Raw genomic sequence first — 21722 nt, 5'->3', positions numbered from 1 at the left:
TTCATTTGTGTACGTGACTCTCTTCTTTTCTTGCTTGTATTTCTTGTATATTTTTATTTTTCTTTACTTAACTTTCAACTAATTCTTCAGTCACTTTACTTTTGTTCTTTCGTTCTCTTTGTTCTTTCAACCCCACTTTCCAGAGCATTCCTCATAATAGCCACCCTCAACTCATGGCTTTGCCATGAGTCAAGGTACACAATACCCAAAGTTGGGTCAGGGCCATAACGAAGGTTGTTTACTGCATTAGCCACCCTCAACTTATGCTTTTGACATAAGCTGAGGTGCACATGTCCAAGGAGGGACCAGGGCCAACACATTATTCCCAGAAAAGATCAGTTGGGGTGAGAAAGAAAGATCTAATTTAAGCTCAAATCATTTGGATCAAAGAAGGATAAATTTGATTTGGTTTTCTTTAAATTAGGCTAAAAATAGGCTATTTTGAATAATGGCCTATGATCCTTTCCTAATTGTCTATTACAGCTTACTTTTAGCAGGACTAACCAGGCAAGTTCTAGCTTAGTAGAAATAGTGGACTATTCAAATCTTCCTCACACTCACTTGACATCTCATCACTCTACCAGATTATCAGACACCTAGTTCGAATTTTAGACTTAGGGTCATGAAGTGGTGTACCTCTATGTCATGCTTAGAGCCACACATTTATCAATTTCTATGCCTAGTCATGCATCATTTTCCATTTTATCAAGATATCATTTTAGTCATCATGCTGCAGAATTAAACTATGTACACAAGATATAGACATGCCGGTTCAACATAAAAAGTAATCAGTCTCTTGGGGAAAAAGAACACAGGCAAGAAAACCCCAAAAGAGGATAGTGAATTGGGCTACTCAGACTTCACCCTAGCACTCACTTTCCATTTACCCCACCCCCAACAAAAATTCATGCAATTGTCCTCGATGCATAAAAAAATTGAAATACTAGAGTGGTAGGTGAAGCAAACCTGGGGCGCAAAGCGCCGACGATCAGCACGGACCGATGTGATTATGACGGTCCGTCGTGAGTATGACGGACCGTCATGGGGTCCGTCGTTCCTTACTTAGCACTCACTTTCCCCGGCAACGGCACCAAAATTTTATAGGCTCAAACTTACTTCTCAAATGAAGTAAAGCGGTCGTGTCAAGTAAATAACCTAACTAGTGAGGTTGGGATCGTTCCCACGAGGAAAATACTCTAGACTTAACTTCAACTTGTTATTACTATTGTTTGGTCAATGACTTCCATGGAAAGTAAAAACAATAAAAGGGGGGTTTCTATTTCTAAATGAATAAAAATAACTAACGAAATTGAAAGAGAAACTTAATAGCTTTGAATGTTGGAGTTTAATCAATTAACCACAGTAACTAGGGTTTACGTGTTCCCCACAAGTTCATAAATTGATATTTCTAACTATAACAATTCTTTCCTAGTATCTTGCATGCAAAGTGACAAGTTATGTATTTCTAAATCCTTGGTCCGGCATCTAGAAAATCTCACTCCGCACCTTGGTCCGGCTATGTGTGTTGCTTTCCTAACCCTTATCTTTACCTCATATTAAGCATCGTATTCGATATTTGACCAAGTTATTACCTCGTATCAATCAATACTAGCCTATTAGATAGTATACACTAAATCTATGTTAATAATTCTTTTCCTATTATCTACCTCCTTGGTCCGGCAAGTAGCATTAAGGCGAGTTCTAACGTTGGCCATCCGTTAAAAAGACTTCTAAGCGAAAGAATTATTAATACATGCAAGACACTATTCTAGAATTGTTATTTTAGTTAGGTTTTATCTCATTATTTGCCTATGGTTCCCACAATCCTAGTTATGGAGTTTAGTTACCCATAGTCATAATCACAATATTCAAATATATTATATAAGAATTCATGTACTTACTTCAATGAGAAAGAGTAAAATCCGAAAGTTTGCTTGATTAATCACCAAAAATCACCAACAATCAATGATAATCAAAAGTCTAACACTAATACAAAGAGTCTAATAATATGATGTCTAACAATCCAAGAGTCTACCGTCTAACGTCTCTCCTCAAAAACGAGGTTTTTCGAACTATTTATAAAAAATAAAAACCTAATTAAACAAGGACTCTATTTGCTGGAAATCTGCCAAAAAGCGGCTGGGTCGACGGACCTTGCGACGGATCGTCGTGGTCACGACGGACCGTCGTGGACTCCGTCGTCCCATACTTGATGAAATTTCTTCTGCTGCTCTCTTCATTACCCTCGACGGCAAGTATGACGGACCGTCATAGGCACAACCGTCCGTCGAGGGTCTTCGTTCCAAAACACTTAAACTCTTGGAATATGGGTACTGGGATTACTTCTCTGAACTTCATGACGAACATGCAGGACGGACCGTCATAGACACGACGGAGCGTCATAGACACCGTAACCACACACTTTGTCAGACTTCCCCATCTTCCTTCAGCAGCTGCACTACGCTGCCACCTACGGACCGTCACAAGCACGACGGACCGTCACAAGCTCCGTAGGTGGTCTCTTCTGCATTTCTTCGCTCAAAAACCTCCGCATACATCTTTGAACAGATTTCCTGCAAAATAAACAGAAACTTATATAAAAATTAGCACAAAAAGGCTTTTGGACACACTAAACTTAAGAAAAAAGTATTAATAATACCGTGAAACCACGGTATATCACTAGACCCAAGAAACTTCTCATGTCGGTTGGAGCCAAATGTCTAGGCCAATTTCTAACCACCTTGGTATTCTCTGGATCAACCTCTATACCCTCACTAGAGATGATATGACCAAGAAACGACACCGACCTTACTCAAAACAAACACTTGCTATACAGGCAAATAATTGGAGTTCTTTCAAGAATTTTAACACCACTCTACATGACCCATATGATCAGCCTCATTTGTCGACTACACAAAGATATCATCTATGGACACAATCACAAATGAATCTAGGTAGTTTTTGAACACCCTACTGATTAGGTCCATAAATGTCGCTGGCGCATCAGTCAACCCAAAAGACATCACTCTAAACTCATAGTGACCATATCTTTTTTTTAAAAGCCATTTTGGGAATATCTTCATCTCTAACCCTAAGTTGGTGATATCCTGACCTCAAGTCAATTATGGAAAAGTATCTTGCCCCTTGGAGTTGATCAAACAAGTCATCAATCCAAGGTAGAGGATACTTATTCTTAATGGTCACCTTATTGGGTTATCGGTAGTCGATACACATCCTAAGCGACCCGTCCTTCTTTTACACAAATAGAACCGAATCAACCCATGGTAAAATAATAAGTTGAATGAATCCTTTATCTAGTAAATCCTTGAGTTGAGCCTTCAACTCTTTCAATTCGGCCGGAGCTATTCGATAAGGAGGAATTTAAATGGGATTCGGATTAGGTAACAAAACAATATCAAAGTAAATTTCCCATTCAGGAGGAATTTCGGGAAGATCATTAGGAATGATCTCTGGAAATTCCCTCACTACGGGGAATAATGTAATGGTAAGAGTTTAGGAGTCTAAGTCTTTTACTCTTACAATATGGTATAAACGCCCTTTAGAGATCATCTTACAAGCCTCTAGATAAAAAATGATACGACCTGTAGGAATAAAACTTCCCCACTTCCACTCTAAGATGGGTTCATTAGGAAAATTAAACTTGACCACTCATTTCCTACAATCAATGAAAGCAAAACTAGCATGCAACTAACACATTCCCAAAATGGCATCAAAATCAACCATGTTGTAAGACCCCAAAATGAATTAGGGTGTCTAGATCCTAACATGTTTGTATTAAGGTTCTAAGGTACTGAAATTAACTATAATATGGCTTAGATTCAGTGTGTAAAGTTTGAGGTGATTTGAAAGTCAAACATCAAGGGACGACCAAGATGTTCGACGACTAGTTACCTATGTGCCTCATGTGTCTATATGTGTTTATATATTGTATGTCATGATCTTATAAAGTAATAAAAATAGTTATAATTATGTTTAATGATGGTATATGGAGTTTCAAAATGTTTGGAGGTCAAACGACCAAGAAAGTCCAAGGCGTTCGAAAGATAGCCCTTAAGACGCTCAATATGTGTCTTGATGGGGCCTAGCCTGTTTTGATGATTTACGTGTATTTTTTTTTAAGTGAATATCATGTGTGAGGTCTAAAATTTGTTATGTATTGTATTTATGTTGAAAACATCTGGGTACAACTTCTAAAAAGCCCGCAAAAGGCCCCACAAGAAGGACCCAAGGATGGTCGAGACACTGCCTTGGTAGTGTCGATTGACAGACCAAACGACGGCCCAGTTTTTTGACCAACGACCCATTGGTGAGGTGATATACCGTGGTTTCACGTTATTATTAATACTTTTTCCTTAAATTTAGTGTGTCCAAAAGCCTTTTTGTGCTAATTTTTATGTAAGTTTCTCCTTATTTGCAGGAAATATGTTCAAAGATGAATGCGGAGGTTTTTGAGCAATGAAATGCAGAAGAGACCACCTACGGAGCTTGTGACAGTCCGTCATGCTCGTGACCGTCCGTAGTTGGCATCGTAGTGCAGCTGCTGAAGGAAGATGGGGAAGTCTTACCAAGTGTGGGGTTACGTAGTGCATGACGGACCGTCGTAGCCATGACGGTCCGTTCTGCTGGTTCGTCATGAAGTTCAGAGAAGTAGTCCCAAGACCCAAATTGCGAGAGTTCATGTGTTTTGGAACGGAGACCTTCGACGGACCGTTGTGCCTGTGATGATCCGTCATATCTTGCGTCGAGGGTAACGAAGAGAGCATCAGAAGAAATTGCACAAGTATGGGACGACGGAGTCCATGACGGCCCGTCGTGACCACGACTATCCGTCGCGAGGTCCGTCGACCCAGCCGCGTTTTGACAGATTTCTAGTAAATAGAGTCCTTATTTAGTAAGGTTTTAATTTTTTATAAATAGTTCGAAAAACCTCGTTTTTGAGGTTAGACCCTTGGATTATTTTTAGACTATTTGTTAGACCCTGGATTATTTTTAGACTATTTGTTAGACTCTTGATTATTTTAGACCTTTTGGGAGATCCTTGATTATTTTGAGATTCTTGTAATTGATTGTTGGTGATTTTTGTTTATTAATCAAGCGAACTTTTGGATTTTACTCTTTCTCAATAAAGTAAGTACGTGAATTCTTATACCATATATTTGAATATTGTGATTATGACTCTGGGTAACTAAACTCCATAACTAGGGTTGTGGAACCCATAGGCGAATAATGAGGTAAAACCTAAGTAAAATAACAATTCTAGAATAGTGTATTGCATGTTTTGATAATTCTTTCGCTTAGAAGTCTTTTTAACGGATGGCCAACGTTAAAACTCTCCTTAATGCTAAAGAATTATCAAGTTATGAACTTGTGGGGAACACGTAAACCCTAGTTACTTTGATTAATTGATTGAACTCCAACATTCGAAGCTGTTAGTTGTCTCCTTTAATTTCGCTAATTATTTTCATTTATTTAGAAATAGAAAACCCCCCTTTTATCATTTTTGATTTCCAAGGAAGTAATTGACTGAACAATAGTAATAATAGATTGAAGGTAAGTCTAAACTATTTTCCTCGTGGGAACGATCCCAATCTCATTAGTTGGGTTATTTACTTGAGACGACCGCTTTACTTCTTATTTAAGAAGTAAGTTTGAGCGTATCATGAGGTATAGTCGATGGACACTTATCTTGGTCAGGTCTCAACCCAAAAATTGGCTAAGGACTAATCGACAAAACCCAAAGGATGGCCAGTCAATTGACCAACGGCCAGTCGATTGGGTTCGTCTATGGTGGCCTGTAGCTACTGTATTGCAAATGTTTTATTTAAGGGTGAATGGAATTTTCACCCCACATCCTAAACTTATTCTAATTGATTAATTTACCTATATTTGCGTGTATATAAGGGATCAAAAACGTGAAGAACCCATTCCAAATCCTTCCCCACAAAATTGAATCTTTCCCTCCAAAAATACTTCCTAGAAACCACCATTGTTGGTGAAGCTCAAGAACATCTTGGATATTATATTTCCTTGGACGAGTCACCAGGTTTTATAGGTTTTCAACTAGACAAAGGTATGGTGATCCTTCATCTCTAAGTAAACTTTCAGTTGAAGAGTTCTTCTCAAAGTTTTCAGAAGAGTTTTCATGATCAAAGTTCTCCTTCTTCAATCTAGCCATGGGTTCTTTCTAAAAACGTTTTGAATGATTAACTAATGATGACTTGAATTTAATACATTAATTTTAACGTGATTTTGAATCTAATTGCATAATGATCCCATGTCCCTTCATTAAATCAATTCAGCCTTGCATGGACATTGTGATCATGACTTGTGATCGATTGAATTGTGATTTTCTTACTTTGAATTGTCTACATCTACTATAATTTAAGTTAACTATTTATGAACTGATGATGAAGGATCCATATGGATCCATGTATGAATTTTTGAACAAAACTAGCCTATGTTCTATGTGTTCACTGTAAGTTCAGATTCATGGTGATTGTTATGGGATTTCGATTGGGTAAAGATCATTGTAGCTACTGTCTTAAGTTGATATTATGAATAAATTGTGGTTATGAACCCTTAGTGATTGAATCAAAGGAAACTTGGTAAGATTGACCTACATGCTTTAGCTGATAGATTGATGATTCTAGCATTCTTATTGTGAGATTCACTTATGTTAAAATGATGGTTAGCTAATGCCTATGATGTAATATGATTATGAATATGTAATGGATATAATGTGGATTAATGCATAATAGTTTGAATAGGATTAACATATATAAATTTATCCTCCATGAATTCCTAATATGAAGCATGTAGTAGGATCTCATCTAAGCTATGATTTTTTGAAGCTACTGCCCTAGATTGGTGGTATTGACGAAATATGACTTATAATCCATGCACGTGAAATTGATTGACGGTCTATGTCCTTCTACCTTCTAGTATGTTAATGTATTATACTATTTGTTGATACGCTCAAATTTACTTCTCGACAAGAAGTAAAAGCGGTCGCATCAAGAAAAGAACCCAACTAAAGAGGTTGGGATCGTTCCCACGAGGAAAATGGTTCAGACTTAACTTTATTATGTTATTACTTCTATTTAGTCAATTATTTCGTAAAAACAAATAACTAAAAGGGTTTTGATTAATAAAAACAATTGTCTAAAATTAAAGTAAACAAGTTACAGGTTCAAGTATTGGAGTTCAATCAAGTAATGAGAGTAACTAGGGCGTAACTGCTCCCCACATGCTCCTAACTCGGTAATTCTAGCTATAACAATCCTTTTCTAGTATCTTGCATGCAAAGTGATAAGTTAGGTATCTCTAAATACTTGGTACGGCATTTAGGGAATTTCACTCCGCACCTTGGTCCGGCTATGTCTTTTGCTTTAATAAACCTTATCTTTACATTATATTAAGCATCGTATTAGATATTTGACTAAGTTGTTACTTCGTACCAAGCGATACTAGCATATTAGATAGTATACACTTAATCTATGTTGATAATTATTTTCCTATTTTCTACCTCCTTGGTCTGGCAAGTAGCAATAAGGCGAGTTCTAAAGTTGGCTATCCGTTAAAAAGACTTCTAAGCGAAAGAATTAGCAATACATGCAAGACACTATTCTAGAATTGTTTTTTTTAGCTAGATTTTACCTTGTTATTTACCCATGGTTCCTACAACCCTAGTTATGTAGTTTAGTTACCCATGCAAATAATCACACAATTCATATTGGTAATATAAGAATTCATTCACTTACTTTTATGAGAATGAAGAAAATCCCGAAATTCACTTGAATAATTAACAAAAACACCAACAATTGATTCCGGAAAAGTATGATCAAATACCAAAATCAAGAGTTCAATACTTAAACAAGAGAATTAAAAAATATCCAAAAGCCTAACCCTAAAAATGAGGTTTTTTGAACTATTTATAATAAAATAAAACCTAATAAAAGGATTCTATTTAAGACAAATCTTTCAAAAACGGGTCTGAATCGACGATCCTTGTGACGGAGCGTCGTGGACACAACGGACTGTCGTGGGCTCCGTCATTCCATACTTGGCATAATTTTTTGCTGCTTTCTTCATCAACTCTCTATTACCCTCGATGGAAAGATATGAAGGACCATTGTAAGCACGACGGTCCGTCGAGGGGTTTCGTTCCACAACACTTAGAAACTTCTTGAAATTGGGTACTGGAACTACTCCCTAACAAACATGACAAATATGCAGGACAGACCGTCGTGGCTATGACGGTCCGTCATGAGCTTCCGTAGTCCCACACTTGGTCAGACTTCCCCAACTTCCTTCAGCAGCCATTTTCTTCTCACTAGGGTGCCACCTACGGACCGTCATTGGCTCCATAGGTGATCACTTCTGCAATTTCTGCTCAAATTCTCCGCGTTCTACTTTGGACAGATTTTCTGCAAATAAAGAGAAACCTACATCAAAAATCAATACCAAAAGGCTTTAGACACACACTAAACTTAAGGAAAATACATTGAAAGTACCGTGAAACCACAGTACATCAACACCCTCAACTTAAATTCGTTGTTTGTCCTCAAGCATGTATTTTATCAATATTAGGCGTGAATTATGTCGATCATACCATGACACAGACTCACCACAACTTGACACCTATCCTCTTCGATCTCTCACCTAGGTGCTAATTTTTCCGGTTTTACAACTAGTGTAATCACTTCAAATTAACATCCTCATTTTTCACATAATGATTTCAGTTTGAGTATAAGGATTACTTTTCAACAGTCGCTCTCAGAAAAACTTCACAACTCATTTATACATATTGCCATAGGCTTTCCCTTATTTTCACTGCTTTAAGTTCGCCATAACAACTCTTAGGATCATGATAGGACTTTCTTAGCTTGTAACATAGGCTCAGGATCAGGTAGGGTATATTTAGGTATATTTTGTTGACTTGTTGACCTCTTTGACATATCGGTTAAGCGTCCTACCTTTTCATCATTTTATTTCGCCCTTTTTCTTATATTCTTTCACTTTGCTATTTTCCCTTCTTTCTTCTTTTATGTGAGTGACACTTTTATTTTCTTGCTTGTATTTATTATTATTATTATTATTATTATTATTATTATTATTATTATTATTATTAGTATTATTATTATTTTAATTTTCTTTCAACTTTTATTAAGTCACTTTTTTTATGTTCTTTCTCTCTCTTTGTTCTTTCAACCCCACTTTCTAGAGCATTCCTCATAATAGCCACCCTCAACTCATATCTTTGCCATGAGCCAAAGTACACAATACAAAAGTTTGGTCAGGGCCACGACAAGGTTGTTTTCTGCATTAGCCCCCCCTCAACTTATGCTTTTGTCATAAGCTGAGGTGCACATACATTTCCAAGGAGGGACCACGGCCAACATATTGTTCTCAGAAAAGATCAGTTGGGGTGAAAAAGAAAGGTCTATTTGAAGCTCAAATCATTTGGATCAAAAAGCGATAAATTTCATTCGGTTTTCTGTTATTTAGGCTAAAGATTAGATATATTGAACAAGGGCCTAAATCCTTTCCTAATTATCTATTACGACTTACTTTTAGCAGCACTAACCAGGCAAGTTCTAGCTCAGTACAAATAGTGGACTATTCAAATTTTCTTCACACTAACTTGACATCTTATTACTATACCAGATTATCAGACACCTAGTTCGAGTATTTGATTTAGGGTCATACAGTGGTGTATCTCTATGTCATGCTTAGAGCCACACATTTATCAGTTACTATGCCTAGTCATTCATCATTTTCATTAAATCAGGACATCATATCTGTTTTAGCCATCATGCTTCAGAGTTATACTATGTACACAAGATATAGAAATGTCTGTTCAACAATAGAAATAATAAGTATCTTGGGGAAAAAAACACAGTCAAGAAAACCCCAAAAGAGGATCGTAAGTTGGGCTACTCAGACTTTACCTTAGCACTCACTCTCCATATACCATACCCCCAACAAAAAGATATATAATTGTCCCCAATGCATAACAGAATCAAAAATAATAGAGTGGTAGGTTAAGCAAACCTGAGGCGCAAAGCACCGTAGATCAACAAGCTAGTGGGTCCGGTGTCCCGGAACCCACTCCCTCTGTAGTCTGGACACCCTCAGTAGTGCCTCTCTCAACAATCATAGCACCATCAGTAGTGATCTTCTCTTCCTCAACAACTCTGGAGCTAGACGCCCCAGCAGCCAACTCAATAGCCCTCAACTGACGGGCCTCCTCATCAGCAATCGAGGCTCTCCTCGCAGCCTCCACCTCAACGGCGCTCTCTCTTCTGTCACCTAGCCTAATCCTCATTTCTACCTCTACACCTCTTGGCATGCTCTCGTGGTGGAAGTGGGGGCAGTCAAGCAGTGGAGAATAAGGCCGCCAAAACAGTATCCTCGGCGGGCTATGCATAAGGGGACTCAGACTTGGGCACCCTAGCTTCTAGAATTGTGTCCAGGTCCACTCTCAGACCTTCTACAACATCCTAAACGTTAGACACGTCCACCGGAGGGGCTGGCCGGTCTAGCATACGCAACTCAAAAGCGTCCAGGCGCTGATGAACCTCCATGATCTTCCTCTCCGTGTGCTGGGCAATCTTTTGCTCCATGTGCTCCTCCGTCTCAGCAATAGACCTCTGCATCCAAGTCTAGATATGATGCATAACAGTGGCCATTTGGGCCTCAAGTGTGTGTACCCTAGAAAGTGGGACTAGAGTGGTGAATGGAGTCGAGCGAGAGGATATCAGAGCGGTGCTACCACCCAGAATAAACTCGAACGGGGTTGTGTCATTACGCTAAGATGTAGCCTGGGTAGCCTCTTGGGCTTGCTCTACAGTGTCCGCCAGGTTCTCACCAAGCGGAGGTAGCTCCTGGCAGGGCCCTCTGTGTGGAGTAAACTCATTGGCCTAATCCCTGAAAAAAGGCCTACCAATAGTGCCCGGTGGGGTATTGATCTGATCTATGTGCCAAATTGGTACATCTACGGACCTGCACAATGAAAACACCATGCTCGGAATTGGGTAAGTGTAGTGACCTTGAAGGCCCTCTCGTGCATGACCGCCTGAAGAAGCCAAGCAAAGTCCACTCGAACCCTTCTATGATCGCCGCCATTAGAACTGCGCGATCCCATATGACAATATTGTGTGCAGTAGTGGGGAAAGACAGTGGCAGACTATCCACCACAAAAACATGGATGTGAAGGTTTGGCTAGCCTTCTTGATGTCTCCCTTCATCTCGAGTACCAAGTCAGCATCCTTTCAATCAACGGACAAATACCGGAAAATCCACCTCTTGGTGGTCTCGCTCAACTCTGGCTCACGCAGGAACTGTCCATCTTTAAAAAGTTTCCACCAGTAGTCAAAATCGGCAGTGAGAGGAGTCCAGTTGGCATTAACAGTCTCGCCGTATAGATATCGGCGGATGGCTGGCAAGGAGATGTCTACCTGCTTGCCCCGGACTCGGATGTGAACTAGCGGGCCTGTTTGGCGGGGGCAGCCTGCCTGTCTATCTGGGCCTGGAGAGTAGCCACATACAAGGCGTAGAACTCTCTAATTAACTCCTCACTGTATCGGCCAACATCACGATCCGTATATTCTATCCAGTGCCTAGTGAAGAGGGCATGGATTGCCGTCATGGTGGGCAGACACCCCGTGAGGACCCGCCTGACCAGTGTAAGGGTCCAGGTCAAAACCTCCTTATCATTCGGAAGCTTGGCATCTGAGTACACCTGAAATTGCCCCTCAACATACCACCGGTAGGGATGGTCGTCAATCAGGGTGGAACTCCAGTCAGTGGTGTTGGAGTGGAATCAGCACTATCGGCCTCATTAGATGAGGCAGACTAAGCTGCAGTGGCTGGAGAAAAAGCCTCCTCAGACCCGAAGACTTCTTCTGAACCCGATACTTCCTCAGAGCCGGAAGCATCCCTGGAGTGTGTAGCAGACCCAGAATGCGTGTTGATCCGTATGCGCTCTTCATACTAGGAGGAAGTTACTACGCCGAGCGCCACCTTCGCGGGGGTTGCTATGGTAGTGCGTGCAGCCCGTGCAAGAGTGAGAGTGCCTAGGGGCACGTATTCGGGGTCACGCTCATCGTCAGAGCCAATGACCAGTAGGGCAGATGGGGCGACGGACTTTGAGCGCCCTCGTGCGTACACGTGATCTTGCTTTGGTACCATAAGTGTTAGTACCTGAAAAAGAACAACAATTAGTACCAGTAGAAACAAACAAGACATGCAAAGAAGAAAACAAAAACGCAAAACCAAAAGTGAAATTGTATTACTATAGTTTCTGTGCTAGACGACAAACCAATTGACAGTCCGTCGTGAGAATGACGGACCGTTATGACGGTCCATCATAAAATACTTAAGAAAATTTATTGGAGACCCTCAGAAAGAAAGTCTTTGACAATCATGACGATTGTGCAGGACGGACAGTCGAGAGCCGACGGTCTGTCAAAGAGGTCTGTCATTGGACACTTAGAAAAGATTTTAAAACCCTTAGAAATAGTGTCTCAGACAACCATGACGGTTTTGTAGAACAGACCGTCGAAAGCACGACGGTCCGTCGTAGAGGTCCGTCCTTCAACACTTAGAAAAGATTTTGAGATCCTTAGGAATAGGGTCTCTGACAACCATGACGGTTGTGCAGGATGGACCGTCGAGGGCACGACGGTCCATTGTAGAGGTTAGTCGTTGGACACATGGAGAAAATTTTGAGACCCTTAGGAATATAGTCTCATGACAACCATCACGGTTGCATAGGACGGACCGTAGAGGGCAAGACGGTCCGTCATAGAGGTCATCGACGAACACTTAGAGAAAATAACCGGGAATTGGTGGGACGGACCACACGAAGGTCCGTCGACGGGGTCTCGTTCTGTCCTCCAGTGATAGAACTGGGGATGCCTCAATCGTCCCCTAAAATTCTAATCGAAAGAATACTTATCAACCCACAATTTCTAACTCGATTACCCAGCATACTAGCAATCATAAGGCAATTAGTTCTCGAGTATTAGCATGCCAATTTTGAGGAATATCAACTTAGGTTGGAAAAAATTATCATAAACATACACCCCAATTTTATTTAATTAACACAGCACCCCCATTCTATTTACTATGTGAAGGGTCTTAAGGCATGTAGGATTAATAAGGTGAGTTCGTAGCAAGCAATAGGGGTAAAATTTCGAAGACCTAACATTCAGAATCAAGCATATAGCATGGGAAAACAAGAAAGAAATGTAGACGATTCAGAGAACAGAACCAATACCTAATATATGGCGAAGATGAAAAGAAAGTAAGGCACACAACTCTGGTGATCAGCAGAAGAACAGTTGACTCTGACCGGCAGATTACTTGAAAAAGCAGGGAGCTTGGAAGAGGGAAGATTAGGGGAATTTGGGAAGGGATGGGGAATATGATATTTTGGGGAGAGGAGGAGAGTGTTAGGGAGTTGAAGAGGGAGTAAATGGGGGGAAATGAGGGAATGAAACGGTTAGAATGAATAGGTGGGAAATAAAAAGGTTTGACAACTTTTAATATTTTTCTGTTGGGTCGGGTCGGGTTTATGGGTATTGATGCGACGAGTCCCCTTCGACGGTCCGTCACAAGCGTAACGGTCCGTCGATGGGTCAGTCAATGAGTTCGGCAGACCATTTTTCTGGTGATGTGCTTCCTGCAAATTTAACACCTATGAAGCTATTCTTTTTGTATTTTCTAGACATTTTTTTGGATACGGACTCTAAACTACGCTCTATCCACGACTTCTAACAAAAAAAAAAGCAACGAAAAAGCAACTATTACTAGAAAGTCATAAAAAACCTATAGTTGGCTTAGAGGATACATATTGGATTGCCTCCCAACAGCGCTTGATTTAACGTCGCAGCACGACGGAGGACACTTGATTACTCAGACTTCATCAAGATGGTATGCCTCGATCACTTCATTCACCGTTTTATCATGCCCATATAGATTTTGATTCGTTGTCCGTTCATGTTAAACCGCACACCCTCCTTGTTTTCCAACTCAACCTCTCCTTGAGGGAATAGTTGGGTGATCAAGTAAGGGCCAGTCCATTTGTACTTGAGTTTGCTTCGAAACAAGAGCAGCTTAGAATTGAATAAAAGCACCAAATCCCCAACAATAAAATCGCATTTCTCAATCTTTTGGTCATGGTACTTCTTAATCTTTTCTTTGTAGAGGGCTGAACTTTCATAAGCTTTTAGGCGAAATTCATCGAGCTCATTCAACCTATTTACCCTCGTTTCAGCAGCTTCATTCCAATCCATTTTCAACTTCTTCATTTCCCACATGGCTTTATGCTCTAATTCGATCGGTAAGTGACAAGTCGTACCATATACAAGTTGGTATGGGGACATACCTATGGGATTCTTGTATGATGTCCGGTACGCCAAAAGAGCATCATCAAGTCTCCTTGACCGATCAGTTCTACTAGCGTTCACCATTTTCAACAAAATCTACTTAATCTCCCTATTTGACACCTCAACTAGCCCACTAGTTTTAGGATGGTAAGGAGTGGCCACATTATGGCGAACCCCATATTTCTCCAATAATCCCTTAAACAATTTTTTGCAAAAGTGGGATCCCCCATCACTAATAATAGCCCTTGGGGTGCCAAATCGGGAAAATATATTCTTTTTCAAGAACGCGGTGACACTCTTCCCTTCAATATTTGCGAGTGAGATAGCTTCCACCCATTTAGACACATAATCAACAACTACTAGAATGTACTTCATCCCATGAAAACTCACAAACGGGACCATAAAATCAATACCCCACACACCAAATAACTCAATCACAAGAATGGGATTTAAAGGGAGCTCTTGCTTTCTTGAAATGCCGCTATCTCTTTGGCATCTATCACATGCCTTGGAAAACTCATGAGCATCTTCATGAATAGTTGGTCAATAGTAGCCACATTGTAAGATCTTGTGAGAGGTACGGATACCACTATTATGTCCACCTACGGCTGAAGAATGGAACGCCTGCAAAACACTCAACATCTCAACTTCAGGCACATAACGCCGAATAAGCCCATCGGCACAACTCCAATACAAGTATGGCTCATCCCTAAAGAACTTTTTCACATCATATATGAACTTTTTCCTTTGATGAAAGGACAAGTCCGGTAGGATGATATCACTAGCCAGATAATTCGCAAAATCTGCGAACCATGAAATCAAGTCTTGAGAGGCGGCCAATACATTCTCATCGGAGAAAGTATCATCAATTTCAGTTTTATCCCCGAACTCTCTCATTGCTTCATCTTCTAAAAGTGACAAGTGATAAACAACTTGATTTTCAGTCCCTTTTCTATCAATCACCTCAAAGTCAAATTCTTGCAATAGTAATACCCAACGAATCAACCTCGGCTTCGCATCCTTCTTTGACATCAAATATCTCAAAACAGAATGATAAGTATGCACTATAACCCTAGTTCCAAGCAAATAAGAGCAAAATTTCTCAAAAGCAAAGACTACTGCAAGGAGCTCTTGCTCAGTCACGGTGTAGTTCTTTGGGCTTCAATTAGGGCTTTACTAGCATAGTAAATGGGGTGAAGGATTTTGTCCCTTCTTTGCCCTAATACCACACAAAGAGCAACCCCACTAGCAACACACATTACCTCAAATGGCTTGCTCCAATCCGGTGAAATAATGAGAGGTGCAGACACCAACTTTTCTTTCAACTCACCAAATGCATTAAGACATGATTCATCAAGATAAAATTTACACTCTATCTCAAGCAACATGCACAAAGGATGCGCAATTTTTGAGAAATCCTTGATGAACCTCTGGTAAAAACCTGCATGCCCAAGAAAGCTTCTCACTCCTTTGACAAAGATAGGTGGGGGAAGTCTCTCTATTACCTCGACTTTAGCTCGATCAACCTTTATACCCTTCTCTGAAATGCTATGACCCAATACAATACCCTCTTTCCCCATAAAGTGACATTTTTTCCCAATTTAGTACTAGATTGCAGTCTTCACACCTCTTAAGAACCTCAGATAAATGACTCAAACACTGCTCAAAGGAGTCACCAACCACAGAAAAATCATCCATAAACACCTCAATAATGTCCTCTACCATATCGGAGAATATCGACATCATACATCCCCAAAATATGGCGGGTGCATTGCACAACCCAAACGACATTCTCTTGAACACAAAGGTCCCATATGGACAAGTGAAGGTGGTTTTCTCTCAATCTTCTGGTGCAATAGAATTCTGATTATACTGCGAATAACTACAAAGAAAATAGTACCACCCCCTTTCGACAAGTCTATCAAACATCTGATCCATTAAGGGCATGGGAAAATGGTCTTTTTCGGTCCATGCATTTGATTTCCGTTAATCAATACACACCCTCCAACCAGTCACCGGTCTCATCGGAACAAGCACATTTTTCTCATTGGGGACCACAGTCATTCCCCCTTTCTTAGGTACACATTGAACAGGGCATACCCAACTACTATCAGCGATTGGATATATCACTCCGGCATCCAACCACTTAATAATTTTCTTCTTCACTACCTGTTGCATAGGCGGATTTAGATGTCTGTAATGCTCAATACTTGGCTTATGATCGGGCATGAGTTGGATCTTATGAGAAAAAATACCGGGAGGATCCTAATAATATCCGCAATAGTCCACCCAATAGCTCTTTTGAACCTTTTTAACACTTTCACCAAACTCTCAATTTGATGCACATTCAAATATGATGCAATAATAACAGGAAAAGTGTCATTTTTTCCCAGGAATACATACCTCAGATGACGTGGTAGAGGCTTAAGTTCTAATTGCGGAGCCTTCTCAATAGACGATTTCGCATGTGGAGATTCGTGATGTTGCATATCTAACTCAAATTTCTTTGGTTTAAAACGAATATTACCTCGATCAAGAGCCGCGACCAATGACCCATACTCTTCAATGCCATCACTATCAAAATTCATGGTCACTGCTGCTAATGCTTCTACACCTACTCTTCAATTTGTACCTCAGATGACTCTTCAACTATGTTTGATATAGCAGATACCGATTGGAGCTCATCACTCTGACTCGTGGACCTACAAATGTTGAAGATCACTTCTTCATTGTTCAACCAGAATTTCATCTGCCCCTTTTCCATATCTACCAAGGCTCTACCCGTAGCAAGGAATGGCCTCCCAAGAATAATAGGCACCTCAAAATCGGCCTCAAAATCAAGAATCACTAAATCGGCCGAAAATATGAATGAATCCACTTTTACTAGCACATCATGGAGTATACCAATGGGTCTTTTTGCCTTTCGATCGGCCATCAGTAGTCGCATCACAGTGGGCTTTGTGTCACCGAAACCCTACTTGTTGTAAATTAAGAGGGGCATGAGATTTATACTTTCCCTAAGATCACATAATGCTTTTTCAAAATGTAATAACCCGTTTGTACAAGGAATAATGAAAGCAACCGGATCTTATTTCTTTTGCACTAGAGATCTTGTAGCAATAAAACTATAGTGTTGCATTCTATCATCATCCTAGAAAATGACTGATCCTTTTTTTGTAACCAAATCTTTCATGAACTTGGCATAACCGGGCATTTATTCAAGAGCTTCTACCGAAGGGACATTGATACAAAGTTGTTTCAACATCGTTATAAAACGCCGGATTTACCACCCTCAGTTTTTTTACTAACTTTTGTGGGAAAGGAGGTGGTAGTCTAGGCATGGGGGTCACCTTTTGGGGCACCTCAACATCTTTTGCCGTTTTATATTCTAACTCACCACTAACCTCCACCACTGTATCATCATCTCTTATCACCTTTTCTACACCAGACGGCATAGGTGCATCAATGGTTTGCTTACCACCCAGAGTAGTGATTACCATACAATGCCCATCATTTTTCAGATTTTGGACGGTGTTGCTGGGAAGAGTGTCCGGTTGCCATGTGTTCAGAGTTGCAGATAATTTGGCCATTTACAACTCAAGATGCTTAATCGAGATTGCATGTGTATCAACTTTCTGCCCTATACCTGCTAAGTCATTCCTTAACTTTTTAGTGTGCTCATCACTAGCATCGAACCTCCTCATCATTTTCTGCATCATATCCTCAACTCGCGCCATACTACCTCAACCATCCCTAGGAGCAACTTTACGATTTTGAGGTGGAACATAGGGTCCACTTCTATCATTTCTGTTACCATAGTTACCCCGGTTGAAGTTGTTGTCGCGGTTGTAATTCCTATCTCAGACATAATGACCCTCGCAGTTATAATTACCATAGTTCCGACCTTGGTTTCCTTGACCTTGGCGCCAATTCTCCTAATTGAAGCCTAGGGCGTTTGGTCGGAAACCCCCCGTCTGATTATTGACTGCATAGGAGTCCTCCTCATAGTAATATTCATCATTTGGCGGTGGTGGTTTAGACAAGTAGTTCACCACATTTACCTTTTACGCACCCCTAGCAACATGTTTCAACACCAACCCAAGCTCTGTTTTCATTTGAGACATCTCCTCACGAAGATCATTTGCGACTAAGTTGTGTGCGGATTAGACTGCGGAGGTGTTTCTCCATGTATCTTACTTCCTAGTACTCCAAGCTTTATTATTTTGGGATATTTTCTCTAACTTTTAAGCAATCTCGGTATAAGGACACTCCCCATAAGAACCACCCGCTATTGTATCCAACACCGCTTTGTTATTATCATCTTGTCCCCGATAGAAATACTCTTTCAGAGACTCATCATCTATGCGATGATTTGGAACACTTCGCAAGAATGAAGTGAACCTATCTAAACAACTGCTAACTGACTCTCCTGGTAGTGCCACAAAGTTGTTCACTCTGTCTTTGTGGTTTAGTTTCTTAGACACCGGGTAGTAGCGTGCTAAGAAAGCATCCCTCAGATGATTCGAAGTGAAGATTGAGTTATAGGGGAGCTCAGTAAACCAAATAGCAGACTCTCCCGTCTGTGAGAGAGGAAAAACTCTTAGCCCGATTACATCCATATTAAAATCGAGCCTCCCTACACAACTTTTGCAAATTTCCCTTACCTTAGCGATATGGGCATGCGGATCCTCATGAAGGTAGCCCTGAAAACAAACCTGTGGCAGTGAGCATTTACATTAGACTACTAGTTACCACAAAAGTGTGGTCGTGTGGTAGAGAGGGCAAGACGAGGGGGCCATCAGAGTCTGCGATATTTTCGTAGCCCCGATAGTACTCTTGAGGGCGTGGAAAGGGAGGTTGTCCCCGTATTTCACCTTCCCCACGATTTTCAGGTAATCTAGGGTCACGAGCGTCGACCAATGGTGGCATTTGCCAGTCGACCTCATCACCTTGGATGCCCAAATTCTGATTCATTCTTCTTGAAGCACGCTTTAGTTCGGGGTCAGGTTCAATTACGGGTATTCCTCTACTCCGTGTGTTTGGCAATTAAGGAAGGTAGACCTGCATGAGACAAAAACAAAAACAAAAAGTAAAATTAGGAAAATGTTGACTAAACTTTGGTAATAAGTTTAAAGTTAATCTAAAAGCCACTTTCCCCAGCATCGGCGCCAAAATTTGATATGCTCAAATTTACTTCTCGAAAAGAAGAAAAAGCGGTCGCATCAAGTAAAGAACCCAACTAGTGAGGTTAGGATCATTCCCACAAGGAAACTGATTCAGACTGAACTCTATTTTGTTATTACTTCTATTCAATCATTTATTTCCAAAAAACAAATAACTAAAGGGGTTTTTTTTAATTAATAAAAGCAATTAGCTAAATTAAAGTAAACAAGTGACAAGTTCAAGTATTGGAGTTTAATCAAGTAATGAGAGTAACTACGCATAAGTATTTTCCTTAGGCTCCTAACTCGTGAATTCTAGCTATAACAATCCTTTTCTAGTAACTTGCATGCAAAGTGATAAGTTAGGTATCTCTAAATCCTTGGTCAGGCATCTAGAGAATTTCACTCCGCACCTTGGTCCGGCTACGTGTGTTTCTTTACTAAACCTTATCTTTACCTCATATTAAGCATCGTATTCGATATTTGACTAAGTTGTTACTTTGTACCAACTGACACTAGCCTATTAGATAGTATAAACTAAATCTATGTTGATAATTCTTTTCCTATTATCTACCTCCTTTGTCTGGCAAGTAGCAATAAGGTGAGTTATAACGTTGGCCATCCGTTAAAAAGACTTCTAAGCAAAAGAATTAGCAATACATACAAACATTATTCTAGAATTGTTATTTTAGCTTGATTTTACCTTGTTATTTACCCATGGTTCCTACAACCCTAGTTATGGAGTTAAGTTACCCATGCTAATAATCACACAATTCATATTGATAATATAATAATTAATGCACTTACTTTTATGAGAATGAAGAAAATTCAGAAATTCACTTGAATAATTCACAAAAACACTAACAATTGATTCCGAAAAAGTACGATCAAATACAAAAATCAAGAGTTCAATACTTAAACAAGAGAACTAAAAAATATCAAAAAGTCTAACCCCAAAAATGAGGTTTTTCGAACTATTTATAATAAAATAAAACCTAATAAAAGAAGGACTCTATTCAAGACAAATCTGTCCAAAACACGTCTGAATCGACGATCCCTGCGATGGACCGTCATGGGCTCCGTCATTCCATACTTGGAATAATTTTCTACATCTTTCTTCTATAACTGTCAGTTACCCTTGACGGATTGATATGAATGATTGTTGCAAGCACGACGGTCCGTCGAGGGGTTTCGTTCCACGATACTTAGAAACCTCTTGAAATTGGGTACTGGAACTATTCTTAGACAACCACGATGAATATGTTGGACAAACCGTCGAGGCTATGACGGTCCGTCATGAGCTTCCGTAGTACCACACTTGGTCAGACTTCCTCAAATTCCTTCAATAGCCATTTTCTTCTCATTACGCTGCCACCTACGGACCGTCACAGTCACGACGGACAATTATGTGTTCCGTAGGTGATCGCTTATGCAATTTCTACTCAAATTCTCCGCGTTCTCCTTTGGACAGATTTCCTTCAAATAAAGAGAAACCTACATCAAAAATCAACATAAAAAGGCTTTAGACACACACTAAACTTAAGGAAAATACATTAAAAGTACTGTGAAACAACGGTACATCAGTTGTAACATGACTTTGTAGTAGCTTATGTTTAACTTCATATATGATTATGGTACCTTAAGATACTGCCCTATATTTGATTTATTGATGAAAGAGTAGTAATGATCAATTATGGCCAAATACTAAAGGATTAGTATGAATTCCTCTACTCTTCTACTTCTCTATTTCTTTATAGTAATGTTGATGAAGGCTTGTATGACATTGTCTGATATGGTCCACTTATGGTGGCGGTGTTTACTTTATTTTCAATCTATATATGTGTTGACCATGGACTTGAAGGCAAGCTTGATGAATATATGATTGTTTGGTTATAACTATTAGATTATGTGAAGTTTATGCCTACTTTCCTATTCTAGTTGTGATCTAGGTTGTATGGCTATTGTACATGCATGTGTATACATGTTAGGGTAAAGTACAGGTGCTGCCATTGATGATTAAAAAGGATTAATAATCACTTACCTATGTACCACTATGTGAATGCATGAATAGTACAAGTTAGGAGTCTTAAGGCAATATGAAGTTGACTTGTCTCCTATTCTATTGTGTGTTGTGTGGTTTATGCTT

Source organism: Solanum pennellii, chromosome 8 (assembly GCF_001406875.1).
Source record: "Solanum pennellii chromosome 8, SPENNV200".
NCBI classification, from domain to species: domain Eukaryota; kingdom Viridiplantae; phylum Streptophyta; class Magnoliopsida; order Solanales; family Solanaceae; genus Solanum; species Solanum pennellii.
Note: the sequence above shows the minus strand (reverse complement) of the source record.